This window comes from Anser cygnoides, chromosome 14 (assembly GCF_040182565.1).
Source record: "Anser cygnoides isolate HZ-2024a breed goose chromosome 14, Taihu_goose_T2T_genome, whole genome shotgun sequence".
Taxonomy (NCBI): Eukaryota; Metazoa; Chordata; class Aves; order Anseriformes; family Anatidae; genus Anser; species Anser cygnoides.
This window is the reverse complement of record NC_089886.1, coordinates 6,702,584-6,724,660: the sequence shown is the minus strand read 5'-3', so window position 1 is coordinate 6,724,660 and position 22,077 is coordinate 6,702,584. Positions and strand designations below refer to the sequence as shown.

Below are 22,077 nucleotides of genomic sequence, written 5' to 3'. Positions count from 1 at the left end.
TTGTCATGATCTCCACAGAGGACAACTACACACTGCCATCCCCTTGCAGAGGAAATACAATTCAATGTCACAGCACTTTCCTTAATACCTCAGTAATCCCTAGAGCTACTTAAAGAAGTAAATTCCACCAGTAATGGGAAGATGAACTGACTATTTAACAGGTTTCCCTCCATGCAACTTGGTTTCTAAACAGGATCATCGTGAAGGGGATTTGACTACAAGCACCCATCAGCTCCATTAGCTGAGATGAGCAAGCAGGGCTTTGCGTGATTAAACCTGCTCTCAGAGATGCCTCAGTCAATTGACAGTGATTGCCCAGACAGTTGGCTGAAGGTATTTTTGTTTGCTGTTCATCCTCACGCTGTGCTTCCCGTGTAAATTGTACTCATCCGTCTTCTGCTGGCCAAATTTACACCACACAGCCTCCCTCCACCTCCCATCTCCTGTTTCCGACTTGCTGCCACTCCCTTCAAGGGCAGAGAAGTTGTAGGACAAATAGGCATGGAACTACCTTCAGCTTCCTAATGTATTCCATGGCCATGGCTGGGGAGGATTGCAGAACTGCTGAGCAAAGATAACAGAAAACTTCACATTTTGTTAACAGTCCAGCACTCACAGCAGGCTGGAGAGGAGACAAATGCTTTTGTGAATGAACTCTTATAGATACAGATATGGCTTCCCACAGATATGGATATGGCTATAACTACTCAGATGATGGAGCTATACATCTTGCAAAATCACCACCGCCTCCAACTCCCTCAGGAAAGCTGTAGACTTAGGCAACGTAACGCAGGTCAGCCGATCGCATTCAGGCAGCCTGAATGGTACCAGAGGATGGCGAGGGAGTTAAAGGAAATTGTGATGTTCCCTCTGGGGAAGACAAGAGTAACGGAGTAGATCAAAATGGAACAGAGCAAGCTGCACAGCTCTCCAGGCGATGAGATGCTGAAAAGCAGGAAAAGGAAGTGCCATATTGTCAGCCAGGTTAAATGGTTCCTTGGAGGGACTGGGACCTTGGGGCTGGTCCCATCCATTTTGTCTCCCTTTGAGCATTTGAGGATGCAGGAAGCATCCTGAACGATGTTCCTCTGAATTTCTTGTGTTGCAGTCAAACGGTTTTTCTAGCATTTAGCACTCTGAAAGGCAAATGATTTCTCCAGCATTTTATCCAACAGTCGCTGCAGAAGACTGAGCTGACATTCTTTTAAGTGTGTCCAAAGACCACATACAAGCAAGTGTTCTGCCTTATGGTAGAGGCACACCATTGCTGTGTGTTGCTGAAATGAGAGGCTTTGGTCAGGCTGCATGACAGGAAACCGAGTGGGAAAATATTGGCTCCAGCTTCACTTGAGCCTCCCACAGCAGATGGGTCGAACATTTTAATAAGTCTTCTGAGCAGATGAACTAAATGTTTTAGACCACATAAGTGCTGATTAGAGAGGCCTTGTGTGTGTCCCCATGCTAACATGTCAACTTCGCCAAAGCAAGAAATACAAGGTTGCTGTAGTAACAGAATTAAAATGGCAAGAGATAAATCAGTGGTGGGGAAGGAAAGATTTGGAAAGAAGAAAGCTCAAGCCCACCTCTTTGTTACCAGTTTTCTATGGAGATGGGCTGAAATGGAATGGGAGCTCATACGCAGATTTTAGAGGCTAAAATTGATTATAGAGCAAATGATGAGTTGCTAAAAGGCAAGGACTGACGGAAGCTAGATGGACGCTATAAAGAAAGGGCTTTACAGGAGACCTGGCTCCAGATAGTCTTGCAACTTCTTTTCCCCCAAAATATAGGAACCTCACTGAGAGCCCAGAATGTGCTAGCCTTGTAAACCAGCTGCAGCAAGTTTGTTTACTGGAAAGCTCTCCCAGGGCAACAACACTCTGCAGTATTCATTAGGTATAGAGAGAACACATAAAATAAGTATTAATCTATAAGCTGAAGCTTAAGTGGTTTGCAAAAGTATTGTGTGATAGATACCTGTAGCTGGTACTCTGGGACCTAGGAGTTCTTTTTTTGTCCTTCTGCATGATCTGCAGCATGCTTCCCACAAACTCCTGGTGCTCCCCTAGCAGGCGCTGACCCAGGCAAGACCACAGATTTGTTTTTTTTTCCCAATTACTATTGATATGTAGAAGCTCTAGCACACCCACTCATGGACGTGAGGATGGTATGGCACTGGGAGCCAGGCAGGAGTATTTGTGGGGGTGGATGATGAGAGGACAGAGAACAAGCTATTACTCACTTACAAACCAGAGCCTTTGATGGGGTGTGATGTGAGAAAACAAAATCCTTGAGGAAGTGAAGGAATATCAAAATTGAACGTTAAAAATAAAAGATTTTTTTTCTTTGCTGTTATCTTTTTTCCCTCATGGGACAGAAATAAATGAGGTACTTAAGTCCTCCCTGGAGTTATCAGTTAAAGCCAAAAGAAACACATCAGAATGGAGTAAGACCTAGTGGGACAAACTCAGCATTCAATGGAGAATTGTAAATTATCAACAACATTCACTCCTGGGATCTCTGTGCTCACTGAGGCAAGAAAAAAAAGACAGATTCACTGAGAGGTTGGGTCAACATATCCATTGGCAAACAATAGGATTCTGTGGCCAAAACAAAGAATATTTGTCTGGGTCACTGCACTCAGGTCTCAGCTGGAGGGAGGCATCTTGTACCTTCTCCCCTTTGAATCCACAGCCTCTTCCCTTTCACCAGCCTTCCTCTGAGGTCTGCAGGGTTGGTGTCCCTTTTCAGAAGGGGAAAGTTTTCTTCCTTAATTTTTCCTTTCTCTCTCAGTTCATTTCTTGATCAGGAAAGCGTAAATTAGAGGAGATGTACATCTCAGCTGCGGAAATGTTCCAGAGAGTATAGTACCACATGCATTTGTCAGCCCTGCTCTCTACAGCTAAAATGAAGAGGCTTCCATCACTTTTGCTATGGCAACCACTCCATGTACTTCAGTGAAACTTCATTTAACTTCTTTTCCTCTGATGATATTGAGCTGGATTTGTCCTTCCCATGGTCAAAAAGCCTGCAAAAGCCACTCTGAATTCTGCCTGCATGGGCAGAAATTGAAGGCTAAGCCAGACGAGCCACTTTGACAGTGCAAACTGCCTAAATGAAAACGTATGCAATGTCTATACGTAGGCAAATAAATCCAAATTAATTCAATCTTACAGAGGAAGGTTTGTTTATTCACTACACAGAGTAAAATTGAGAGTCAATTTGTAGAGACCTGGGCTGGTATTGGCCTTCTGACACTGCAATGCGAAACTGGCAGCCCATGCTCTGAGCAAGCTAAGAAATCCTGCTCTTCCATCTTCCAAACAAACAAAGAAGGAAGGGATCAATTTTAAGCTGTGTCTTTCTTCTCTTGGGGGTGATGAGTCATTAGGAAACCTTCTTCAGAGTTCACCTTCTCCACCCCGCTTCCAGTGATTCCTCTTCCCAGATTTTTGAAGAGAAGTAACTGCACTTGAAGCTTGGACATGTGCATTAACCTGCTGCTCCCTGTCTGTTTTACTCCGTGTTCTTTGCAAGACATTTCTAACCAAGGGGTAGCTAATGGTGCCCCCAGGAAAATACCCCTAAACCTGGATATCTTTGCATTAGGTGCCTGTCATCCAGATTTTGACCTGATCCTTTGGAGCCATCTTATTCAGGAGAGAGGGCAAAATTTTACCCTGAAACTGGTGGAACGAGAAGAAATTTAGTCTTTATTTTCTCAGAAAAGTCATGAGTTTCTGAGTCCTGCTGTCAACTTTTGAGGTACAGACTAAAAGGAGCAGCATTTCTGTTAATTCCCTTAGAGCCATCTGCATTTATTTCCTGCTTTGTTGCTAATTAATCTGTTTGTACTATTTATACATTTGAACTGTCACGAGTCTAAAACTGATCCAAATTACTTCACAGCAACTAGGGAGTAGCCTTGGGGAAATCAGAGGCATTCCAGGGCACTTCGGATGCAAGCCTAACTTCTGAAACCTTCCTCCCCAGGGAAATCTCTCTCCCCTGGAGAGAGCACATGCAGTCAGCTTAAACTATAAGCGCCAGGCTCTTTGCAGTGTCTAGACTCAGTCAGTCTGTTTTACTCTCCCAGCTTGTCAGTGCTATTAGCCCACTCCTGCACTGAATTTTATCCACTGAAAAGCAGATTTGCCCAGGGCTGCAAATTGCTTTGCAGCCTTTGGCCTCGTGATGTTTGTAAACAGAGCCAGACAAACCAAGAGGTAGCTACCTATATATAGACATATGCATACACAAACCATTCCTGCAGCTTTGCTCACACCACGGATTGCACATGTATAATACCAGCTCCTGCTGAGGTATTGAGATTCAGTGGCTTTGAGTCCTTAAGCAAGCAACTCTGAATTGTACAGAAATCACTGGAGACAAGAATAGTGTATGCAGGTGCTGGTGCAATTTTCTTCCACATGACTTTTCCAGTGCTGAAGGGCTCCTGCCATTCCAGCTCTGGATTCCAAGCAGACACAGTGTCACCTAGAGGAGAAAGTATGGCCATGCACATAGAGATACAGAGAGAAAATATTTTCATGGGAATAGAAGTCATGAAAGAAACCAGTGCTCGTACTGATACAAACTGCAGTTTTCCCTCCCTCATTATCTTTCTGGGTTGTGCTGTGTGTGTGTGCATGGGGCATGACATGAAGGTCTCTTGGGAAACTCCTTTGTGATAAACCATAAAGAATATCTCACTGATCTGGGTCATTTCTGTCTTTCTATTATCTCCTCCTTATTTCACTTCCCTTGAGCATAGCAGGCTAACAATAACTTTTGATACTTCAGTGCCCAGTTTGAAATGCTGTAGAAATAGCTTGGATAGTGAATTATGCCTTTGTAATTGGAGACGAGAGCCAGCAGGAGCCAGGAGGAAGATGATTGGCTTGCATTTAGGTTCTCCTTCTAAAGGCCCTACTATTTCTTTGCTTCTACTGTACAGGAAGCAGACAAGCTGTTATTTCTAGCTGTTGAGTACAATAGGGCTTGGAAGAAATGCCTTGGGTTTATATTAACCTCCTGTATTGAAAATCTTGGCAGAGTTAACTCAGTCCTATACCCTTGCAAGATGCAATAGATAAATGAAGTATTGAGCAGTTCACTGCATGGGAGGTTTTTCAATACTGCTTTAGAATAAAAGCAGTTTGGCACGGGCGTTTCAGGTAGTGCAGAGCATCGTGCTGGTTTTGGCCAAAGTTTCCCCTTGTGTGTCCCTGCTGCGCAGTCTCTTCTGCTCTTGGAGAGCTGGTATAATTTGTCCCCAAAGATGGATAAACTTATTCCACATGGCACCTAGATAAATTTCTAGCATTTATACTTCCTACTCGCAGGCATTAGGAGAGCATTAAACATAGTGGTCCTGGGGTTAGCTGCTTGATTGCGTGATAGAATTTCATGCTGTGTAGGAAGGGGAAATGAAGAGTAACAATAACAGAGCTTTACAATATGCTCTTCAGTTAAAGAAATCTAAAAGCAGTTCCAAAAAGGCTGGCATGTGGGAGAAGCATTGACACGGGCCTGGCAGGAAAGGTAATCTGAGTCCAAAGTCAATTCTGCCCTGGACTTGGAAGATAAGCATCCATGAGCAGGAATAACTTTGCATGAGTGACTTCTTCCACAAGAAGTGAAGCTGTCAAACTCATTTTGAGAGCATTTCTTCAGATGCAAACAGCTGCCTCCAGGCTTTGGAAACAGCATGTTATTTAGGCAGTACCTGATGTAAAAAACAGTTTTGAAAAGCCTTTCTTTAAAAGTATTTGTGTAAAACGAGCCCAGCAATCGTAGTCAAAGCTGTCCTGGGATATACTGGAATCACAGGAGACAGACAAAGATCACGAGAACCCCACTGGGTTTAAGAACAACAATGAAGAATGTGGCACTACCGGTACAAATGAAACCGAACAATAATCCAGGATATTCTTAACATAGTCAGTTTGGAATATGAGATTAACGAACACTGCTAATTAGCTGACACAAGATCAACTACGATTCACGTTCAGAGGACATGAATAGGAGGGGGTATGGGTATTTCTTTGGTGAACGGAGTTGTTAATAGTTGAATTTAGAGCAAGATTAGACATAAGGCTGGGATGTGCTGAGCACCGGCTGATCGCTTGCAACTTCAGTTGACTTGAGGGCCACTTTGAAGGATTTCACACCTCTCCGCATTTCATATTCCAAAACCAGGACTCTTTCAGAAGGCTGCTTTAAGTATAACTCATATTTAAAGAACACAATTTGATTATTGGTTCCAGAGGTGGGAGCTTGTTTGTCCAAACATGATTTATGCTTGTAAATGAGATTCAGTCATCTTCTTGGTAATATTTAGATACCAGAAGAATAACAGGCTGGACTTAAGAGTCTTCTATATCTCCTACTTCAGTTCATTCTGTTCAGTATCATCTACCCATCCAGCTATCCCTATCCTCAGTATGCACTGATGACTTAGAAAAGTCACTCTGTCTTGCACATAATCTTAATCATGCAGGTGATTACTGAACAGTTCTGTGCAGTGGGCAACATGAAACAACTCCTGCAAGCATGCTGATGTTTTATTTAGCAGCACATTCCTATAACATAGTTGTTCAGAGAAAAGTAGATACCTGCAGAAGAGATGGGTGAATTTGTTCAAATCTTGATAGTCAGAGACATCTGACTGGGGTAGATATTTTATAACCAAGTATGTTCATATTCTAGGCTTGGTCTGCTCCTTTGAGTTACTAGGTACAGCAATCCCATAATGATTTTCTAATAGCAAGCTAATTGATAGTGGATCGGGGATTATGCTTAGCATATGGGAAAACCCACATTTTAGGAAATGGAGAAAAGTAGGAAGGAGAAGTTCTGTTAGGTGTTGTCCTCCACTAACACTGGACATACTACACATCAAATCCCCTGCTTGTATGCTGATCACCCCACTCATTAAGCAGTAGGAGTTGATTAAACAAAAGTCACTCAGTCTGATGATGGAGGTTGTGTTAAGTTCCAAAGCAGATCAAATTAGATGGCTGGATAAGTAGTTGCATGCATTAACATTAACTAGCCCTCTCATTTGTAAAGATCCAGGCAATATCTTTCTGGGTGCAGCCCAATCAGCATTTAAATCATGTTCTCACATGAATAGCTCAATCATGTTTCTGATACTGCAGGTCTGTGGCTACAAAGCATACATTATTAAAAATAAATAGATAAATAAATAAATAGACATACTTTGGGCGGGTGGAAAGCCAGATAAGCAGATTGTCCCCTCCAAATTAACCTGCCTGGGATGGTTAGAGCTACATTTTGTGCTGTTATTAGATTCAGGAGTCATTGGGATTTAAATCCAATGACCTCGAGATTAGATGTGTTCAGTCTCCTGAGTCATCCAAAACCTGTGTCTGAGAAATGTATTAATATCAGTGCTGCTGTGCTTCAGAGCATGGGTTATCAAATCTTGCAGTGTCGTTTCAGGTCAGGGTTATGAAAACCTGTTGTGCTATTTCAGGTGCTGTTAGGTAACCCATATGCATAAGCAATATTTACCAGTGTTTTCTGCATTGTTTCTGACATGCTAAACATTCAGGAATCCTACTGAAATCTATGGAAGCTGCATACTTTCTGCCCCTTTGGAAAGGAAAGGAAGTGTTTCTGGTGCTTTTTTGATGGATGGACATGTCTGTGCTTGGTTTACAGTAGGAACACTTAACACCTTCTGGTGTGGACATTCTGGTGCCGATTTCTCACAAACGAATGGATAGGAAGCACAAAGCAGGAAAAAAAAAAGAACTGCCTTTGCTAAGGCTACTTCTTCCATTATTTCTGATATGAAAATATCTGTGTGCACTTACGGTTACCCCCATTTGTATTAACTTAAACAGTAAATCCGTAGCAGCAGGGCAGTATTGTCCTGTGTAGCAATGAGTCCCGATGTGTAGCAAGTTTTTTTTAAAAAAAGAAAAAAAAAAGAAGAAGAGACTAAATATAGTTATTGCCATGTTCAGGAAACAAAGAAAAAAAAAAGAGAGAGCGAGAGAGAGCAGTTATAAAGCTTCATCATTTCTTTCCTGCAGAAGAAATTCAAATGCACTCTGCCCTATCAGTTTTAGGCAGACAGATGCCTTCATAGTAGAAAGGCTCAATAATATTGCATTATTATTATGACTTCTTTAGAGAGGATAACATTTCAACTATTAAAATCACTCGCTTTGTCCAGGCTCATTGTTAACAACCTACTTTATCATCATCAGTAACCCAAGTAGTAATGCTCTCACTGGATATGGTAATCAAGAATTGATTTACAGTCTGAGCTGAGCCTAGCTGCCATTATGGGAGTCTCAGTTGCCTAGAGATGAGAAGTGACTTCCAAGCTGTTCATTTGTTCTTTCTCCTTTAAAAGTTGGTTTGGCACAGACCAGTATCCCCTCTCTTGTACATACCTGAATCTCTCTTACTGCAAAATAAGCCTGTGTAATGCTTATGAGATGAAACTTTATGAAAATCACAGTCTATGAGGTTTTGCTGGCAGACTGCAAATAGTTGATGCAGTCAAAGATTCATAACTGCTATCAAAAGCTGGGAAAACTTCCTGGAAGAAAATGAAGCCTCTTTGCATCATTACCCAAAGTTTAAATATCCCAGTGGCTGGACTGATTGCTGGGCCCCTCAGAGCGCTTAGGTCACTTGGCCACGATGTGCTCACTGCACAGATGACAGACTACTTCTGCTTGATAAAGATGTAGCTGAGGTTTGGAGCCTGACCTTTCATCCTGTACTTGCACATCCTCTGTTTCTATTAGTCATACAAGAGAAGTGGACTTTGGTGGAAATAAAAAAAAGCTGGTGTTAGAACAACTGAAAGTGTCCTTCCAAATATTTCCTTTGGAGACAGTGGATATTTGGTCTCTTGAAAATAGCAGTTATTTTATTAATTTGTAGCCAATTAAACATGAGCTGCTATAGCGAATTAGGCTGGTCAGAAGAAAATGTGTTTTCATTCCTGTCTGCAACAGGACTCAGAAGAGTTTGATTGCAATGAAAGAAAAGGACCGTGAAAAGCAGTTCTACTTCCTGGCTTTTGCTAGACATAATACCTACAGCTGCTCTTTCTCTAGCACAAAAACTTTCCTGGACAGTAGGCGTTGGCAATATTAGGAAGGAGTAAATTCATCCACGAGGCTGTTGTCTCAGTCACATATCACCCAAACCATAGCCAACAGAATGAAACACTTCCCTTGCCATAGTGATCCAGTGATTTCAATAAAATATTAAGTGTTAACAAGGCTAATTTGGCAAACAGAACATATAGAGCACGTATTTTGATTGGTACAAGGAGTTGTAAACCCATAACTCTGTACTAAAGTGTCGGGAAGACTCCTGTCTAGATAAATTCTCTTTTCTGAAAAATTATAGCAGACTGGAAAAAAAAATAGCAAGCACTGTTATGTGTTGGTTTTTCAGAAATTGTGTGATCAGGTTGCAAATTAGTCTGAATTCAAAGGTAACCTACAAACACAATGTGTCATGCATTCTCTCTTTTTCTTCAATGAAGATGTCTGAGCAGTTTGAGAGAGAAGGGAGCGATGGAGATGAAATTGTCCAGAGATGACAGGAGGAGGATTTATTGGCATGTGATCAATGAAAATAAGCCAGCTTGTTTTCACTTATTACCCATGTTGCTTCAGATCAAAGTTTTACAAAGCGATAGGTAGTTGCATGCTCAGATTTGAGATCTCTCAGAGGTGCTGATGCTGCTGATGTTACCCTTTTAACATCCAAACATTTTTTTTCATTCTATCTATCTCATTGGAGGGAGTAGGCCTTAGCACTGAGCATCTGTCACTGTATTTTAAGCACGGCAATCAATAACCAGAAAACCTTAGTGGCTTCTCAGTTGCCTCATCTAAAACATAATAGAAGTTCTGAAATCAGCATTGAGCTGTCTCCAGCCCACTGCATAACTTGTGTTAAAAGTGGGGCTGGCTGCCTTCTGCCTTCAAACAGAAATGGAAGATACAGATGTCTGTTTTTCCCGAACAAAAGAGTTGTGCTTTGGAATCTGAATGTCCCAGACTTAATCCTTACAGTTAATCTCCAAAGCAGCATGTTACAAATATATGTAATCTGCATTCCTGAGCCCACAGCCCCCCTAAATTCACACCCTCTGAACATTCAGTTCTGCTCTGGCTATGGCCCTATGGATTAAAATTAAAAGGATCCCAAGAGGTCCTCTAATCCATCCGCCTGCCCTGGGATGCAGCCCATGTTCCCTTTTTTTGAGCAGAAGTTGCACAGCTCTCCAGTTTGATGTCCCTGAACACCTCAAGGGCTCTGCTCTGAAAATGGGGAGGAACAGATGCTTTCTGTGTTATTTTAGTATGAATATTTGTGTTCTTCTGAAATGAACAGAGAGTAATATCAGTAACCTCTTGTTTTTATAAAGGTCAAAGAGAGTGTGACAGTGGTTTCTATGGAAATAGAGTGAAAAAGCTTGGATTACTTCTTAGGGCAGTGAGAGGATGACTTGAACCATAACAAAATGCAGCTGAAATTCTTCCCATACTGCAAAAGAAGGAAAGATGTTGCTATCTAGTGGTGACTAACAGGCCAATGAAATAGTGTCCCATTAGCCAGAAGGGCCAGGGCAAGGACAAGCCACAAAGAGCCCTGGTGAAATAGCTACAAGAGAAATCATTCCCTTTATAAGATGGAGGGAAGCCATAGACTGAGCTGCTCCATTTGTTCCTGCAAGTCTTTATTTCACACTGTCACTAGATAAGCATTTTCCAAAACACTAAACAAAAAGGAAGTCATCACTCATAATTGCTCATTAGGAGTCATTACAGCTCCTTGAGTCCAGTCAGCATTTATGAGCCTGTCTTTAAACTCTGGCATTGCTAGGTGTATTTATTACATGTTAATTAGTGCATGTGCACACATCTGAGTTTACTGAGCATCTCCTGCTGAGGATATTAGATTTCTAGAGAAGCTGCTCATCTCAGGCACAGATACCCCCCAGTAAGCAGATTCCCACTGGGCAAAGCTCATTAATTAATGAGAAGCTCTGGATTAGCATTTTGAATCCGGGCATGGAAGTGACCAGCTAGGAGCAGCTGAATGACAATTAGAGCAGACTGTCTTGCAACAGCAGGACGCAGCTGCACGCTCTCCATTTCCCTGCTGACTTCTCCATTCCCCCGTTAGGACATTCAGCTTCAGCAGAACCTGTCGAGTATTTCCTAAATTGCTTGAGAAACTTCTTGCAGTGCATGTATGAACAGAGGAGAGAGGGGAATTTGGCAATTCAAGGAAATGATAGTGTCAGAAGTGGCTAGAAAATGCTGTCAGTCTTAAGAGGTTAACCTGGAGACCTCAGGAAGATTTTAAGCTCCTTAATGGGAGCAGTCTTAAAGACGGTAATATTACAAAAGTGCTCAAAAGAAGAAAAGCTTTCTGCTGCAAGGAACTTATATAATGTCGATTAAGCCTTTCTAAGGGATAAAATAAAGGGAGAGTTGGCATTAAAATAGACCTACTGCCTGATGAAGAATCTGCAAAAGCTGGCAAGCAGGAGGTGATATAGGAGCTATAGATGTTTATCACAAAGGAAGTTTTAGATCGTGTCTGTTCCATGCAGACACAAAAAAAACGCACTAAACACTGGGCTGGGCGTAGAGTGAGGTATCTGCAGCCTTAGTTTAAGAAGATGAGTGTCCCACTGCAGTGAATGGAGAGAAGTTTTGAGAGCTCCTCAGAGCCGCTATTCAGCCTCCTTGCACTGAATAAAGTGAAATTTTATGCACATCCCCAAAGTCACATCATATTTTTATGGGTTGGCCACCTCCTCAGATGACTTCTAGGAGAAGGCAGCGGTCACTGTTCTGGTCTGTAGTCTAGCGTTTATAAAAGGTAAAGTAAAAAGTTTCAAGGGGTTTCTTTCATGAACACAGGTGAAAGACGCAGAAATCCCCGTGTGGCCCCTGTGAGCATGCCTACATCAGCACAATGAACGCCATTTTGTTTAGTTTAGGGGCATGACCTGACATCTTTTTGAACTGCAAGCAAACATTTCAGCAACCAAATTGTTTCCTCTGTAACAAACTATTTGCTCCTGTTGGGGCAGTGCATTATGCACACTGACTACAGTGTCATCTCAGTATTTTGTCTAAGAGAAAATCTTGAATCAGACATCGGGGTAATACCTCAGCCTACAGTCAAGCCTCACACCAGACTTGGCCATTCCCTAATGAGTTTTCAGTTTAAGCAAACAAGACAGGTAAAGAGTAGGGAAAAGACAATTTTCCTCCCATATTCCTATACCCGTCCTATCAGACAAAAAGAGAAAAAATCAACTCACCCAAAAACCAGTCAGCTCTAATATTGAATCGAGGCAGACTAGGACCTTGGCCTCAGCGTGGCTTTGTGAATGGGGCCAGCAGTTGCCCAGGTCTGGGATGTCCTCTAGTGGCCAGTACTGCACGCTGGGCGCTGGAGGAAGGAAACGCAGCTTTTCTGGAAAGAAACAGATAATAGCTTCCCTAAGCATTGCTTTGGCTTCCCGCAGAGACAAGTCTGGAGAGTTCCAGATATCTTTGTCAGTTGTTAAATTCGGTGTACAGATGCCATTACAGGCTCCTCTAAGAGCCCGATCATTCACTGCGTGAATCCTATATTGCAACACTGAATAAAGCAAAGCACTTGCCATTCCTGCAGAAGACAGACAGAAATAATGCTCCTGTATTACAGTAGGGGCTATAAAGCAGATCTGAAAGTACTTTGGTGCCAGGCTCGGCTGGGTGGTTTGAGCTGGCACAGGACAGAGAGCTCAGGCCCAGCGTGAAGGCCTTGCCACTTCTGGCATCGGATAGTGAACAGGCAGGGAATCTGGATCAGGCCTCACCTCTGAACAGGGAGGATCTCCCTCACACATATGAAGTAGAAAGATTGAGGGAAGTTCGTTTTAACACCTGGGTCACAACAATATGTTTCACCTGGCTGACTGCGGAGGATAGATTTAGTCTCTGCTCATCTTAAAAAAAGCTGCACAGGCAATTCAAGTTGCCAAGTGTTGAGAAACACTGTAAAATTCAGCTGGTGACTCTGTCTGAGAGGAAAGTGATGAACAACTCTAGTGTTGTATTTCATAATAGCAAAAGAAATAGATGCAGTCTGAAGGAGCCAAGACTGATTTTTCACACAAAGTACTTAAAAATTAGTTCAACTTGAAGTGAATGCTCCAGTCAATTTGTTTTTCCACTATCTGACCTGCTTTGTTAGTAATGTAAGAGTAATAGAAAAAATATATTGACAAAACCATATCCACAGAATACAGAGCAAAGCCTGCCTGCACTCACAGGGAAGACTATTACCGATTGCTACAAGAATGTTTCTCAAAATGGTTTATAAGGCATCAGCAAGTCTTTAATTTAACTGTGTGCCATTATTACATGCTGAGTGTGGGTTATTATTGTACTAATAAACCATAAAGAAGACTCTATAACTTCATTACCACAGTCAATTGCCATGTGCAGTGTTAATTTACCAACAGATCATTAATTGCCAGTACTCGCTGAAATGTAGACATAAAGCAAAACTATTGGGCAGAGTTTCTTTTCCAGATTCTGTTCTGCTGACAGCAGTCAGACTGAGCACACACAGGAGTAGCTGGGATTTGCCAGTGGCAAGGCTTAGCAAGCGCAAGAACACAACCAGGGAGGAAGCCACAAGGGCTTCCAGTCCCAGCAGTAACTCCACTGACCTCTTTGTACAATGTAGGTAGTGTTTTCAAAAAAGCCAAATGTATTCTGATCTGAACCCTTAAGAACGCAGGTTTTGCACTATCCGACAATTTCACAAATATAACTGTTTGGGGAACTATCATTCTTTTTTCCATGGAGGAAAATCAAAATAAAATATTATGTTTAACTGAAGCAGCCTACCTGTGATATTCTTAACTTCTTCAATAAAGTGATACACTGCATTGTTTTATTGCGTCATTGGGGATATGTTTTGTTGGGGGATTGGTTTCTGAACCCTCTTTGGGCTCTGTAATAGGATGTACTGGATGTACATGCAGATGTATATTGTGGACTTCTATGTGGTCCTCAACATAGCACCACAGTCATCAGCTGATAAACAACTTTAAGTGCATTAGTGAAGGTGTTGGAACAGGAAAATGCTGTTTAATGTTGACAGAAATGAGAGATATTTACATCAATCCAATAAAACAAAATATTTTAATTTTGTTAATTTAGTTTGGGAATTTAATTTTAGTAATACTGAAAATACAAAAACACACGCTAAAATCCCTGATCCTATGAGAAGTTCATGTTTGCCTGATTCGCAATGAACCTATACACTGAAACTTTATCTGGGGATGAAATTCCAAATGGCAGTATTTTCAATCAGCATATTTGTTCCAGTTCTTGCGTAAAGCGCAATGGTCCTGATTCTGTATGTGGTGTGCAACCCTCTCTTAATGATGCCATTACAACTGGAAACTTTTTATGCTTACTATCCCCAGAGATGTGCAACCCCACTCCTTTCACATACAAGATGGGATATATTAAGCACGACAGGAAAAGTTCTTTATATGCTTTATATAAGGTGATAAAAATATCCCTACCACAGTCAAAATGGGATATTCCTTTAGTTATAGGTCCCTGAGAATGAATATGTTGGGAGATACCCTAAAACAGAAAAGCATTAGCAGTACTCTGCAGCTCATACATACTGTTCAGAGATGGCCTTGATCCTCAATCTGGTGAAAGAGGTGATGTCTAACTGGGAGGTTTTTGTAGTTCTGATGACAAGGTGGTAATTTAACACCATGGTCAGCTGTACCCTGAAGCATGTTTCTAATTAGTAGGAGTAAGACAAGGGGAAAAATACAAGCGAGGGAGCGCTTGAAAGTTTAAGGGCATTAATTGCCTCCCAGCTGTCAGGGTAGTAATTAAATTCAGCTTGTTGACTTCAGCTTTGTTGCGATTATGTGAAATTAATCTTCAAACACACTGAAAGCTTCCATTGCTGTTCACTTTAGTGCTGAAACCAGCAAATCCCAAACAATACGAGAGAGGCATTGGCATGCATCTGGCAGCCACCCCAAAAAAAAACGTCAATTTAGAGAAATGCGATGAAACTTTTTTTCCAGTTTGCTTTTGTGCAGTATTCTCTCCTTATTTATGTCACTGACCAGGCCAAAACTATGCCTGTCTCTCTGGGAGAGCAGAAACTTGACTGACAATCTTTAGAAGAGGTCACAAAAGTCCAGTTGAAATTCTTCTCCCATTCCTTAGCTCAAGCTGGATTAGGTGTGAAGGATTACTTGGAAATTTCAGCTTTCAAAGAACAAATCCTTCCTGCTTGTTAACTTTCGATTAGCACTGTCAACCTCCCTGTGCTATGCATCACACGCAATCAGAAGCAGTTTCTGCCCCAGAAAGCTAGAACTCAAATTCCCTGCTTAGTATGCAAATACACTACCTGACTTGTGCACATGTGTCAAAAATTTATGCATCAGTGTAGTCAGTGGAAGCTTTGCTATTAACATCAACTAGCACGCTAAGCTCTTTTTATGTAAGTGAGGCATGCATAAATACATTAATGCATTTTACATCTTTACTTTCAGAAAAAAATGTCATTTTTCTATAAATACATAAATTCCTTTGTAACTGCACTTGCTACATTAATTAAGTGATGTTCACTCCTAAGCAGTGATGTGCCAAGGAGTAATTGATTGGGTGGATTCTTACATCTAGGCAGAAACTCTGTTTATTATCTCTGCTTGCTGCTTTTAGCTACTGGGTTTTGTCTAGGTCCTTAGAACTAGATCAAATTGATAATGTGATTAAGATTTCTCTGCTTATTTTTGATGTCGTCTTTGAGAAGCAGGCAATCTCAGTAATCAAAATTTGCATCAGGAGTCACCCACTTCCCTGGGTATGAGATAATCAGGTAACACATGGTGTGTGACATCTATGTGGAGAAAATAATAAACAATGCACTCTGTATTGCATGGACCAGAAAGAGAAAAAGTGAAGCAGACATCACTATTGCTTTTTCTTCTGAATATGGACACTCATTTAATGTTGCAGTATATCCAGTGAGCCAGCTGCTGCAGGTGAGCTGAATGCTATCATCTCCTGGGTGCAGGGGCACCCTTAGCTTACCTTACATGGGTGAACAAGTGAATTAGCTTAAACCACTACGAGTCAGCTGCTGTTGTTACTGAACCCTGATGCGACGGTTAAAACATGCATTGAATTATTTTGTTGAACTGGATCCTTAGGCTTTATTCTAAAATATTTATTTGGTCTCTGTTGTGGTTCAGCCATAGTTAGTGGTTGTCAGCCTCAAGGCTGTCCAAGACCAAGAGACAAATTGTTTAGTTTAGCACAGAGCACCAGATCTGTCCCCTAGTAGATTATTTTCCTCCAGCAGATCCAGCGATCAATGCTCCCTTGTACCTGCTTTAATGATGGTCAGTTAGGGAGCAGCTCCATGGAGGCTCCTTTCTCATTTTAGTGGAGCATATAGCTAGCACGAGAAGAGTGGATGAAGAGATAACGTATTATGTGGTATAGAATTTCTTACCTCGTGGTTTCTGACAGCAGTATTCGCTGGTGGTTGTCTGGCCATTACCACAAGGGAAGACTCACTGGTCTGTAGCACAGATCTGTTAGTGTCTGCAAAAGAGCCCGGGAAGCAGTGTCATACTGTGGAGAACATCAGGAGGGACTGAAGTCTAGCTGGGTCTTCTCGGACTGCCCAGAAATTTTGCTAAGGCAAATTTTTCCATGGCCAGACTGACAAACAATCTAGTGTCCTCTTATCTCTTTGTAGCACCTATCTGATTCTCTAGTTGGTCAAAGGCAGCTACAATCAATGATTCCCTCTTTGTGCTGTGTACAAAGATTTTATAGATTTATTTGTGGATACCTGTTTGACATCACCCTGGAGGATGGCAAACACTACTGGCTCTGTTTTCCTTCAAGAACTATGTTCAGTCCTACGATGCTGTTACACCATATAACCCCTGTTCTTTGCCTCTAATATGGGACATGCCGAAAAAAGATGTCAGTTGATAGAGGGCAGAGTTCAGTTTTCAGAGCTTGTATTACAGGGAAAAGGTTTGCAACATGAAGCCAGCTACTGGATGCAAAGCCTGGCTTTTGAGGTGACCAAAAGGCAGAACCCCAAAGCTGCTTTTGGAATTGTGTGTTTTCTTGAATCTTGCTATTAGATTTCCGTATAAACTAAATTTGCAGAAGTCTCAGTACAAACTAAAAGGCACCGTGTTATTTTTACCATTTTGGCAATACAGAATTCTTATGATCTGAAAATCAGCCACATCAAACTTCAGCGCCATTGGCTATGTGCCTGGCAGGCATCCGTGGCAGCCTCAAACCGCATGCTTGTGTTCTAGCTGAAGGCAGCTCTTGGCCTTGCTGTTTGTCAGCTTCCCCCTCAAGGGAAGAGTGATGAGGAATTACTGCCAAAGTGTGTAATACTGCAGGACATGAGTCTCCGTCAGCAGAAAGAGCTGGGACTGGTATCTCAGATAAATCTTTTTTTATTTTGTTGACTGCCTCATCGCAAAATTTAGTTCAGATTTCAAAGGGAAGTGCATAACTCATCCATTTATTTTTGAACAGCGCCAGATCTTTAGGTACACATCTAGGATGGAAATGACAATAAACTACTAGAGCTTTGGGAAATTCAAGTAAAGTCTCTGCATTACAGAAGTTCAGGTATGCTCACTTAGATCATTCAGACCTGGGTATGTCAAAGAAAACTTTAGATGTTTAACTAGGGTATCTGAAAAGCCTAATTGCTGTACTAATTCGCTGTACAACCTGTTGTGAGAAAGAGGCCCACCTAAGGTATGCTGTAAGGATAATTGCAGTAGAGATTGTGAGGCACTGAGATGGAGAGTGAGGGACAACAAGCCACTGCAAAGTTCATTATGCTTTGAAGGAAATGCTGGGTGTCTTGAAGTTTATTGTACCAAGCCTTGCTGAGACCCTGATTAGCAGAGTCTGCCGAAGGCATTCAGATGGTTTTGACTCATCTTTTGAGATACCTAAGAAAAGAAACTGCAAACTCAGGGCAGAACCTAACTTTTGATTTTGTGATCAAACCTTATTTATCCCTGCTTATCATGTAATTTGGCTATGATCTGTCGAATGTCATCTCGTGGGTGCAGTCACCACTGGAATTTCCTTGGTTTATATAATTCAAATCTCCTACCTACCCTAAAAAGAAGCCTTTCATAAACCCCTGGAACCTTCCAGCCCAGCACAGGCCTTGGGTTTTGCAGAAACCCAAGGTGCCCCACAATGCAAACACATGCTGTTATGAAGCCCCAGTTACAGCTTTAGAGGCTGGGGAGACAGCAGTCCTCTACCACCTCCCACACCTTCTGTGCTGCCAAAGGGACCCAGCGAGGTGATTGCAGTCCTGGTGTTGGCACAGCATGAACACAAGCAGCCCATGATACAGCTGCACGGTCCTTCCCTCCCGGAGCTGCAGGCTCTGCAGTGCAGGTACATCCTGGGGTCTTCTGCTTGCTGTGGTCCTTAAATACAGCTTCCCTCCTATACAAGGCTTTTTCTGCCTTTCTCATTAGAAAACAGGAGAATCACTGACCCTAAATTTAACCCTAATCTTAACTCTTTAACCCCAATTTCTTTCTGAACTATTTATTTCAGACTTTTCTATTATTTCTCGAGCAGGGCTGACAGGCGATAGTTCTGGAATAGTGAAATGTCTTGCAACCATGGTAACACAATGCACTCATTGGAAAGTTTTCTGATGCTAAAAGAATTAGTTTACCACAACCTTGTACATTAGGTTTCCTATGAGATTCCCCGGCTCACCATGTTGTTTAAAAGCACAGCACTATTGACTGATCAGGTAACATTACAGAGAATTACTCTGACATGCTACACAGCAATTGCCCCCGAAGCACACAGCAGGAGCAAGCCCAAAGGAAACTGCTTATGAAAACTATCGAGCTGAAAAATTTGGAAGCATTGTCATTAACGGGTACTTTTGTTCTATTCCTTTGTAGAATTCCCTTGCTTCAGATATAAGCTTTAATTTTGCAGCTACCTCTTTTGATTTGTCAAGAGAAGCAGAAGCCCTGCCACTGACAGCAATAAGCAATTCCTCTCCCTTTTCCACCCTGCAACCTTTTGTTCACAGTGGGACCAGATTCTGGCTTGCTTAAATCACCAGTACCTCCACTGCAAATATTAACCATAGTTTACCTCTCTTTCCTTTATTCCTGTCTCTCTCCTCAATTTATATCTAATCTTACTCTTTTTCATCTGTATTATGCCAAATTAAGTGCATGAAAAATGGTGACTGTAATGCATGAACGAAAATTAATAAAGCCAGGAGAGAACATGAAATCAATAATCTAATGCTGACAGCTTGCTTTGTCTTTGTGGCCAGGCTGTAAGGATGTACTAGTGTTTCCTTCTGTTTAAAATTAATTGAACTATTTTATCATATCAGATAAGAGTGCACTCTTTGTGCTATTGAAGTGATAATTATGACATGATAATTACAGTCTGTGGCCTGCATGATTCTGTGAATGATTCAGCAAAGGCAATTAGTTTGGAACAGCAACTTTATGTGAATGTGTCCTTACAGAAGGGAGCCACAGGATAGTCTATCTACTTGTTATCTCTGTTCCCCAACCTTCCTTATTCACAGGAGGGTAGGGTTTTATTGTTGGTCGTAACGGTTTTGTTTTGTTTGTTTCTGTCTTTTCCAATTTGGACAATCCATTTAGGTACACAAAATGATTGCAGAAATCAGAGACAGAAGAAGATGAAAACAGTTCCAGTCTGTAAGGTTGTGGATTCTGGGCTCTGCCGTGGTGTCCTTTGAGAAATTCTATTTCATGCGGGAACGATATGGGCTCACCATGCTTGCTGCACCTCAGCATGACTCCATTAAAACTGATCAGCCTTGGAGTTTTCTAAATCATCTGTCACTGTAATATCCTGCTGACAACTCTATGCTCCTCTGAGCTTGCTGAAAAACCTCAAGAATGTCCTGGAAGAAGGTAGAAAAAATACATGTTAGATGAGAAAACCAAATGTTGCTGTAGGGTAGTTTGGTTTTAGCAAGCTGAAAGCACAAGGATGCTTTATCCCAAGCCATTTACAGGCTGAACAAAGAGACAAGATATAGATCAAGATATATACAGATGAGGAAATACTGGAAAAATATTGGGAAACATGAGAGAGTGCAGTCTCACAGCATGGTACTTAAGTTGTTACATTACTCACTTTTAGAGGGAAGGTAGGGAAGAAGGTGAGGATTGTTTGATTTCTGAGTCATTTCCCTGTATGATCCCAGGAAAAAAAAAAAAAAAAAAAAGGCATAATCTTCATCTCAGAACAAGTCAGTAATGCATTGCAATAAATAACATACAGGGCAACATTCTGAAAAACAAAGAGAAAACAAAATATGGAACAGCTGCTTACTAAGTGAACATCATCCATCCTGTAAGTTGATGAGACAGTGGAAGAAACAGTATGTGATCATGCAATTAAGGATGATCTGCATCGGTATGATCCAAAAGAGCTGATTTAGGTCCACCTTTCCTAATTTTGTAGTGTTTAATTTTGCAATCCTAATTTTCTTTGAATGTGTGTGTAATTGTATCTTGGCTCTATTATTCATTTATCATGATATTTGTTTCTAAACTGGTTCCACCTTGGGCATACAAATAGGAATGTCATAAGATCAGGCCAGATCCAAAGCAGCTCAAATGGAGAGAACGTATTTTTATTCTTTGGATGTCATGGCATGCTACCATCTGCGAAATTTCAGAAGAGGTGCCATTCCCTCATCCTAGTTCTCTAGAAGATGTGATGAGCTGCAAGGGAACTGTCAGCAAGAAGGAATTGTATAGAACATATTGCCTCCTGATAAAAGGAACCAACACACATCAACACATGCACAACACGTCACTATTAGGTCTACTTTTGGAGTTCAAGAGACAGATGCTCTGCTTATGTCAGCAGAGCTCCACTGAATTCTGTATGCGCCAAGTGAGAAAGTGATTCAGAGAGAACCACGGGCTTGTCCCGAACATTGTGGAAGATCTTCTGGGAGACAAAACAGTGTGTCCTGTAACATTCAAAATGAAGGCATTTTTAGTTATTAGGAAAAACTGAATTGGCTAGAGGATAACCCTGTGCTTCAATTATGTCTGAAGGGTGAAAACCAAACAGGAAAGTCTAACACATGCAGCCTAATTGGCATCTGTTTGAGTGACACCTAACAGAAGTCCTACATGTGTTATGCCTGGCATAACCCCAAGCTTAGCCATAAGAATAGCTCAATGCCAATAATAATTTATTTTCTGTTCCTTTGTTTTCTTCATGTGAATTCAGTACAATTATGAAAATTTTCTTCCCTCATCTCATCCCACCATCACACAGAAAATTGCTGGACATGACAGCCATACACACCTTCAGTAGCATTTCCCCATCCATTTACGTAGCTGGATGTGAGTAATGATAATTGCTGTTTTTGACACTCTATTTGTTAACAGGGTTTAACCTGCAAAGGAATCCAAAATACAACACATAAAATCTTAAATACCAAAATTCTCATTCTCTGCCAAAATAAGTAAATATATATATAGTCCAGCTTCTCAGTTCCTTCCCTCAAACAAAAGGGAAAAACAAACTGAGACTCTCTCAGTAGTAGAACCAGAGAAATGTTGGCTGGAAGGGACCTCTGGTGGTCAGTAATCCACACTCACGTTTGGAGGAGGAATACTGCCAGCAAAGCCAAAAAAGCTCTTACAAAGCACAGAAGCTCCCCATTTTGTGTTTTATAATTATGTATGCTCATTCACTTCCTACAGGTCTCAGTGTTACTGGGGAAACCACAGCCTAGAAACAGAGAGTGCAGCAGCAGAGGTCTTAGCAGAGGCGCTCCAAGATTGAACACTGGTGCACCATGTGCAGAAAGCTGCTGTTACCAGCCCAGTATCCACCCGGCTGGAGTCAGCAGGAAGGAGCATGAGCTCAGGTGCACTATTTTGAGCCAAAT

General features: G+C 41.6%; 1 long non-coding RNA gene across 1 annotated transcript; it reads right to left on the bottom strand.

Annotated features, from left to right (window-relative positions):
* Positions 1–2,451: 2,451 nt before the first annotated feature.
* Positions 2,452–14,776, bottom strand: LOC136786372 (uncharacterized). Its single transcript, XR_010824878.1, has 3 exons — positions 14,726–14,776; positions 12,350–12,504; positions 2,452–4,497 (listed from the first exon to the last, which is right to left on the bottom strand). It is a non-coding gene; the product is annotated as an uncharacterized lncRNA (long non-coding RNA).
* Positions 14,777–22,077: the final 7,301 nt, after the last annotated feature.